Consider the following 9,834-nt stretch of genomic DNA (forward strand, 5'->3'; position numbering starts at 1 on the left):
CGTAGACTATAGAGCACACGTGCTAGCACATGCACTCTAAGACACGTCCTCAGACGCAATGAGAGGAAACATTTTTTCGCGTCTATACCTGCGTCTACACTGAAATGTAGATGCACTAGCAGACGCGCTCAGTCGGTTGATTTTAGTCCGACGACCGCCATTGATGATTTACAAAATGCAATACATAATGGAATCAGAAATCCTAATACACAAACAGAGCAGAGAGACAAAGAGAGAGAGAGAGAGAAAGAGAGAGAGAGAGAGAGAGAGTCACCTTAGGTGTTTGGTGTGGCAGGTGGTGGCGCTTCTTCCTTCTCCTTCTTCCTCTCCTTGGTAAGTTACCCTCCCTTTATGTTTGCTTGCTGCTTCTTCTTCCTCTCATCTCTCTTATTCTCTCTTTCTTCCTCTCCTTGGCTTTCCTTTTTCCCTTCTTGTATGTTTGAAATGAAAGAAGAGATGAGTCATGAGGAGGTGAGGCATGAAGAGACTAGGTGAGGCATGAAGAGACTGCATGTCGGCTAAACTCAAGCTTCAGAACCGCAAAAAACACAGGAAAGGAAAGGCGTAGTTTAAAAAGAAATGATTTAAGTATGGTTTGAATTTTGACGTGTGCGTCTATTTTGGCATGTATATGCGCGTCTATTTTCATGTAAACACGATTATAGACGCGAACATAGACGCACAAATAGACGCTAATATAGATGCGTACGTAAACGTGAATATAGACGCGCATTTAGGCTTTATCATAATTTTTTGTTTTTAAGATGAGTTTTGATAGTGGATTCTTATCATAAGTTTTAATGTATTTATAATGAGTTTTGTGTATTTAAAATTGAGATCTTAGAATAATTAATACGCTAGCTTTAAGTTTTTATGTAAACATATGAATGACAAATATTTTGATGTTGTCATGAATTAGGTTTAATCATGTCGTCGTCATCACCTAGTGCGATGCCTGCTGATGAGTCAATGAGCACATCCTCAAGTGAGGATGAAACATTGTGTCTTCATAATCGAGATGCATGACTATGACGAAAAATTAAATGCATGTGTGATCGTTGTCGAGGGTGTATTTTTCGAGCACGTCGAATTGCAATGTCACACCTTAGCTTGTATGGAGAATGGGACCGAGCAAAATCACCAGTATTCATTGTTTTTTTTTTACCACTAAGATTGCTAGTCTATGTTACTCAATATATATCAACGTACATGAAACATCCTCAGATGCTCCCTCCTGGGCATCGAGAGGAGGCAGAGTCTTCAAGAAGAGTAGAGACTCACGACCATGATAGTAGCCCTCATGAAATGCCCCGTCAAGTCGTAGAGGATGAGATTTTGGACAACATGGTACACCATCTATTTTCGCAACCGGTTCAGGGAGAAGGTCACTCTACGAAGCCAGATGATCCATTATACGTAGCATCATCTACTTCATTGTATGAAGGTTGTACGTACTGCATTCTTCGTGCGTCCCTCGAGATACTTAACTTGCAAGCAATTTATGGATGGAGTAATGTCAGTTTGGATGCGTTATTGAAGTAGGTATCAATTCAGTTTGGCTTATGAATCATAATATTAATTGTTCTATTTTGAAATCAGACAGAAATATATGTTGGTGGTTTTTTAACTCACTTTTAAAAATATATATAGGTTATTATCACAAATGCTTCCAAAAGTAAACAAATTGCTAATTAAGAGAGAGCAAGCAAGACATTACTTGACATCTCTAGGAGCCCTCGATTATGTCAAGATCCATGCATGTATCAATGATTGTGTCTTATTTCATGGGATTCATAAGTTCGCACGAGAGTGTCCTGTTTGTGGCGAATCAAGATACGAAGTGGAGATGAAGTCAATGGATGTGCCTCGTAAGGTTTTGTGACATTTTTTGATTGTTCCACGTATAAAACTTATGTTCAAGTGTAAGTCTATTGGAAAGCTCATGTCATGGCATGGCAGTCATCGTTCAAGTGATGGAAAATGGAGGATCCCTGCAGACACATCGGCATGGTAACATATAGATAATTTGTGGCCCGTTTTCAAAGAAGAGCCAAGAAATTTGAGATTTGGTTTAGGTATGGATGAAATCAATCCATTTGGCATCAAAAGCACATCATACAATGTATGGCGAGTGGTATTGGTGAACTATAATATTCCTCCATCCATGGTAATTAAAAAGGGACATGTAATGTTGTCTCTTCTGATTCCTGGAAAGCACAAGGTCAAAAACATGGACATTTACTTAGAGCCTTTGATTGAAGAGTTAGAAATGTTATGGGAAGGTATTGAGGTGCAAGATACAAGTGCATCTGCATCCTCTAGAGATTTCACATTGAAGACCATGTTGTTGTGGACCATGCATGACTTTCCAGGATACGAAGAGTATTTTAGGTACATGTATATAACTCTATATTTGAAATTCAAGACTTGAATCAATTGCATTTTATTAATTCACTTATTTTTTCAAGTTTAACCACATTAGGATATCATGCATGTCCTATTTGTGGTCCCTCTCTAGTTTCCTCTAGGCCGGCACGTTTAAAGAAGGTTATCTACGACAATCATCATCAATTTCTTCCTATTGACCATCCCAAATATGTTCTCCCTAATAATGGAATGACTCCACAATATCTAACCATTCGAGATTGGAAGGAGAGATGGATTAATGCCGACAACCACCCTCCACTCGACATGAGTCGGTAAGAAGTGCATTTCTCTCGATTGACTTTAAAGTATTTAGCATGATGAATTGTCTACATAATATATTGTTTGTTTGTTAGGTTCTCTATATTTTTTCGTCTTCCGTACTGGACTGAACTCAAGATCAATCACCTGTTGGACCCCATGCACATATTCAAAAATGTTGTATCTACATTATGGGATCACTTGATAGGGGCTCGTGATTCAGTCAATGTAAGGGAGAATTTACGTAACATTGGTCGCATGAGACGAGCCTGGAAATGCATTGGATGTTGTCAAAGAACGAGGAAAAAATAGTGAAGGAACAAATATATAGCTTTCAAACACCCACAAGATGTATGAGATGTCTCAAGGGAGCCTTCATAAAGAAAAAGAAAAGAGGTGTGGAGCAACTATCTGGTTTGAAATCCCACGATTGGCACAAAATTATTCAAGTAAGGGTATCTCTAACCATGAATATAGTAATCAGTGGAGTAACTATGTGTAAACTTTGGGGTGTGATGACTTTTTCCTCAACTAATCATTTGATCTATGAATATTGTTTACATTCAGTTCGTACTTCCTACTAGAATATCCCGTTGTGTATCCAAATATGTACGTAATATCATTTAAAAGATGGGAGAGCTTGTGAGATGTGTATACATTGTATTTTTTCATTATATATCTTTGAATTTCTACACAAAAATAAACAATTCTCAAATACATCCTAACAGATACGTGAGCTCAAAGGAAATTGATCCAAACACATTGCAAGATGCTCGAGTATTATCTATTGAGGTGGTTTGTTTGGTGGATGAAATTTTTCCTCGATCCATTTTGACTACTCAATTACATTTACTCGTACATTTGATTGATGAGATCGCACTTTGTGGGGCAGTTCATGCAAGGTTGATGTTTTTTCTTGAGGGCTTCATGAAAACCTTGAAAGATTTTGTGAGGCAAAAAGCACGGCTTGAGGGAAGCATGGTTGAGGGTTGGTTAGTGAAATCATCCCTTGTTTATATCTCTGAATATCTTGCTGAAGTAGATCCCTCTCAACCACGACTATGGAAAGATAATGAAGACTTAAGAATGACCTCTATAATACCTCAAGGAAAAGGAATGAGTAAAGTGCTAACAAAAAAAGAACTTCGTAAGTTAAATAGTTTTTGTGTGCTCAATAGTGATGTAATGAGCAAATGGGTGACACTATATAATGAAGCAAGGGCAAGAAGAAAAAGCGAAAGACAAGAATTTTGCACTAGATATGGACGTAATGTCTCATTTTCAGATCATCTAAATGCGCTCCCACGTCATATTGATATAGATTGGTTACATGAGGAAATGAAGAGAATGGAAAAAGAGGAGGAAATTAATATATCTCAAGAAGAGTGGGAATACGCACGAGGTTGCTTATCAAAGGTTAGACATACTATCAATTAATTTGTTTCTATAAGTTTTATTTTCTATAAATAATTGACATGTTTGATCTTTTATCTTTTACTACTAGTACACATTATTCAATGCACTTTGGTGTGAGGGTAAACATATTCAAACTCAACGTAAGAATGAAAAGAGAAATACCCAAGATTGTGGTGTCCTTGCTCACTTCGAGGATGCCAATGGTACCATGGAAGGTTATTGTGGCTTGATCCAAGATATTCCGAAGCTTGACTTTAGACGATTCTTTATATATGTACTGGATGTGAAGTGGTAACAAATGGTAAGCATTGCACAATCAGACATCATCCAAGTGGTTTTGTAATCATTGACTCTACAAAATTTCACCAAAACAAGAATGACACATTAATACTACCTCAACAATGCGATCAGGTATATATGCAAAGGCTAAATTTTTAATATGTATACATGTGATATATATACACAATATAATAAGTATTTAAGTTTCTTGCTTTTGTTTTTCAAATACAGGTTGTGTATCATCCAATGGTAAACAATAACTGATGGTGGTATGTCATCCCTATATCTAATCGTCAAAACCAATATATGGTAATATTACCGACATGGAGATAGCAGATGACAATCCGACAATTAATGATGATGTGCATGATGACACCATAATGGATGATATGTGTGATAGTACAAGATGAACCTCGCGAGGATGTTCAAGGAAACGCAGGAGAAGACAATAGTGTGATTGTCGATGATATTGATGAAGTTATTGAGCAATATAGCAACACATCTGATAGTGGGATAGACTTATTTGTTTCGTTACCTCTTGGTAACTTATATCTAGAAGTAGATAGTTTAGCAAGGGTTGATCTCATTGAAGATGAGATGGATCATTCACTGTAGCATACTTAATTTGCTTAATGATTCAATGTGTATTCTTAATTCTATGGTTTTTATCATGTGCACACGTGCATATTCAAGAATCAATAGTCAAGTTTAAAGCTAAATTGAATTTTCCATAATAAAAAGGAAGTATTTTTTATCATCTTCAAGTAGAGAAATTACGAGATACATATTGCAATGCTTGCTACTAATTGTATAATAAGGTTTCTATCGCTTGCCGCTAATTACTTATATCAGGCTTGTCAACTCGAGGAACTGCCATTCATTAGAGAGTAATGAAAAAATAATTATTAACTCTGTTTTTTAAATTCAATGATTCAATGTGTATTCTTACTTCTATGGTTTTTATCATGGGCACTAAATTTGGTTTTTTAAATTATATTAATTCCAATTTTAGGCGGTTAAATAATTGCGCGTCTGGTGGCGCGTCTATATTGGCGTCTATTTGCGTGGATATATAGACGCAAAATTCGCGTCTATTTACACACTCTTTTATATGCACATATAGACGCAATGATAGACGTGCCCGACTTTGCACGTCTATGCCTCGTTTCTGTTGTAGTGTGGGTTGAATACTCAAATTCCTAGGAGTTCTCTAGCAACAGGAAGATTGCATAGTGGTTCTCAACCACCTGTTGGGAGATTTCCATCTTAATTTAGGGGTTTCATACATGGTATTCATAATCAGCCTATTTTGGGATAGCAACCATTCCATGAAAGAGAGCTAAAGGACAAGATTGTTCTAGCTAAATTTAATGATCAGTCATCTTCACAGTCTGATTTAGAGGAGTGGACCTCTAAGATGGAATCCTACTTTGACATATTCCCTAAAACTGATGACATGAAGATTCATTTTGCTTCCTTGCATTTGAAGGGATTTTCCCATACTTGGTGGAGGTGTATTAAAAAAGAAAATATACTTGTAGAGAATTGGGAAGCTTTCAAGGTACTTATGGCTAAAGTATTTGTATCCCCTCTTGAAAAAGATAAATTGGCATGGAGATGGTATAGCTTGGAACAAAGAGGCCTAAGTGTAAGAGAGTACACTAACCAATTCCTCAACCTAGCCATGTATGTGGAAAGCATCAGTAATGAGGCTAAGCTCCACAAGTATATGTATGGTTTAGAGCCATCTTTATCAGCTGATGTCATGGCACAAAATCCTACTTTCCTCTTTAAGGCTATTCAGCTCTTGCGGAGAGCTATGGAAGAAAGTATAGAAGATAATCTTCATTTCAGCTTGGTTTTGGACAGCCAAGGATTGTTTTTAAGGAGGGGCAAGTTTGTAACACTTATAGTAGAAATCATGTGCCGAATGGGAGCTTGCAGGTATCAACTTATCCTCCATTCAATGCTTCTAGACCTCAAAGTAATTTCAAGACAGCAAATAGTCCAAGAGTTGACTTCAAACAAGGGGACATCAAGCCTAAATCCATTTCAGCGGAATACAAATCCTAAATCTATTCCTATGGATCTTTATAAAGAAAGAAAGGAGAAGGCTTATGTTTCAAGTGTGGGGAAAAGTATACACGTGATCATGTCTCAAAATGTGTATACAAAAACGTCATACCCAAACTTCAGAGTATGTTAATTTTTGACGATTTTGAAGATGACATAGATGAGACTAATGCAATTGTACTTAATGTTGAAAATGAAGATCTCGAGGAAGAAGTTGGACAAGAGTATTTCTATGATCTAGCCGACTCTTTTCCTTTTGATCCAGGTGGAAGTGTTCTGTTTGATCCAGATGGGACTTGTTATGAGCCGCTTGCTACCACTAATTGTTCTATTTCTATGGATGCTTGGACAAGATCTAAGAGCCCTAATACACTCTGTATGAAGAAAAATATTTGTGGAAAGCTAGTGTTCATTCTAATAGACAGTGACAGTACTCATAGTTTTGTGAATAAGTCCATCATGGACAAGCTGAATTGTATTCCCACAGATTTACAACAGCCCATTAGAGTTCAAGTGGCCAATGGTGAAGAGGAAATCAGCACACAGATATGCCCACATGTTTCTTTATAGCTCGCTGAAAATTTTGAAGCAAAAGTAAACTAGATCACTTTGGAAATGGGGCCTATAGACATTATACTCGATTGTGATTGGTTGATGACATTAGGCAGGATCACTATGGATTTCTCAAAGTTGTATATGGAGTTTATCTTCAATGGATAGCTTATCCATTTACAGAGAATTCCTAGTAGATCAAATTTTCAGCTTATTACCATTTAATAGCTCAAAAGGGAGTACAAGAGGCACTCACAAATATTTGTTCTGCATTTGAATAAAGAGATGCAAGATCAGCCTAATAATTCAGCAAACCATCCAGCCTTAACAACTCTACTTGAGGAGTATAGAGATTTGTTTGAGGTACCCACTTCATTGCCTCCCAAGAGAGCAGTAGATCACCCCATTGATTTGGAGCCCAACTCAAAGACAATCAATAAGACACCTTACAGATTATCAAAGTGTGAATGAGAGGAAGTAGCCAAGCAAATCAATGAACTTCTTGAGATGGGATTCATTGAACCAATTTCTTCACCTTATGCATCTCCAGTCCTGTTAATAAAAAAGAAAGATGGATCTTTCAGAATGTGCATTGACTACAGGGATCTTAATAAGATCACAGTGAAGAATAAGTATTCAATACCTAGAATTGATGATTTTCTTGATGAGCTTAAGGGGGCTCGATTCTTTACGAAGATTGATTTGAGGTCAGGGTATCATGAGATTCGCATGCAAGAGGGTGATGAAGTCAAGACTGCTTTCAGGAATGATCATTGGCTCTACCATTTCTTACCAATGCCATTTGGGCTTACAAATGCTCTAGCTACCTTCCAAAGCCTGATGAATAAGATTTTACAACCTTTCCTCTTTCAGTTTGTCTTGGTGTTCTTTGATGACATTCTGATCTATAGCAAGGCCTTACAGGATCACTTGGCACATATGAGGAGGGTTTTTTATATATTGAGACATCACAGGCTTTCTGCTAAGGAGAAAAAGTGTTCTTTTTCATGCAGACAGAAGTGGAATACTTGGGACATATTGTCAGTGAAAAAGGAATACAGGCTGATCCTAAGAAGGTGCAATGTATAAAAGATTGGCTAACACTTAATAGTACTACCTCTCTTAGAGGATTCATTGGTTAATGCTAGTGGCCGTGGCATTGGGGCTATTTTGCTACAAGAGCATGGAGTGATTTCCTTTGAGAGCCGTAAGCTTACAAATAAAGAAATGGCCATGAATGTTTATGACTAGGAGATGTTGGCTATCTTGCATGCAATTAAGAAGTGGCACCATTACTTGTATGGCAACCGATTCGGAGTACACAGTGATCACAGGGTACTTAAGTATTTCCTTACTCCATCCAATCTTACTCGTAAGCAACGTCGTTGGGTAGCTACATTACAGAATTATGATTTTGACATCACTCATACAAGGGACAAAGATAATATAGTGGCTGATTCTCTTTCTCGTATGTGGGCTTGCAAAGTTTCAGCTATGACAAAATCGCATAATGATTGGATTGAAGAATTAAAGGAGGATTATCTTCTGGATAAAAAATTCAGCCATATTTTTCAAAAATTACAGCAAGTTCTTATGGAAGAAAACTCGCATTACGAGTTCAAAAATGGCCTTATTTGGTTGAAACACAAGATTGTTATTCCTTCTACCTCTTCTTTTACACGGAAAATTATGGAGAAACTATATTCTTCGCCTTAGCTGGACATTTAGGAGTTTTCAAGACCTATGACAGGATTAGCAAAAGTTTCTATTGGAAAGGATTGTGGAAAGATGTTAAGGACTTTGTTATGAAGTGTATGCCTTGTCAGCAGAATAAGGACAGCACCCATAAGCCAGGAGGTTTGTTACTGCCATTACCTATTCCTACAGGTAAATGGACTTATATTACTATGGATTTCATTATGTAATATTCCACACGAAATATTAATGATTTTAGACCCCGCACACCCCGCACAAGAGCAATTTCAAGTGACCTCTCCGGGATAAAAATACCATTGGCTAAGTGCTTACTCCGCGTGCATCAACGAACTCTAGCCCGCATGGTGCACAAGAGCCATGGCTTGAAGACTGCAAGCCCACGGGGGAACACCCTTCATGGAAAAAGAGGAATAATCATTAAATTTTTGACAAATTTTTTTATAATAACCGAGGGCCCTCCCCTTCAGCCGATGCATGGCGGGGAGAGGGAGAGTGAGAAGAACTTGAATGTGGTGTAGGAGTGCATGGGGGGGAGGAGGCATGCTACTGGCCACGTGTGTGGCCATTCCCTCCCCCCTCTACCTATACCATTCCCTCCCCCCTCTACCTATATGACCTCCCCTCTCCCAAGCTTGAGGGAGAAGGAAGGATCTGACGTGCTGCTGCTGCCACCTAAGGACGTTGTGCTATCACCAGCCCACAAATGCTGTCGCCTTGGTCGCCACGCTGCTACCGCCTGCATCATCACCATCATCACCATCATCACCATCATCATCACCATCCTCGTCATCATCGTCATCGTCCTCTCCCAATCATCCTCATCTTCTCTCTCTGTGTCATCTCTAGTACTCCGAAGGCTTGGAAGCTTCTATAAAAGCTTCCCATAGCCCCTATTCACCCGTGCCTCCCCCGAGGCTTTTAAAACCAAGTCTACAAGGACCGTGTCCTACGCAGAAGAGGGAGATCTCGGACTGAGAGACTTTGGAACACGCGAGTAATCCAACGGGGAGTTGCTGCGATAAAGTTCAATGCATGGCTCCTAAGCAGAAGTCACAAGGGGCACACGCGGGAGCTTCCAACCCGAGTACACGAGTGGACAATGCTCTGATCCTT

Source organism: Lygodium microphyllum, chromosome 30, assembly GCF_053477565.2.
Source record: "Lygodium microphyllum isolate KBCC chromosome 30, Lygodium_microphyllum_v1.1.10, whole genome shotgun sequence".
Taxonomy (NCBI): domain Eukaryota; kingdom Viridiplantae; phylum Streptophyta; class Polypodiopsida; order Schizaeales; family Lygodiaceae; genus Lygodium; species Lygodium microphyllum.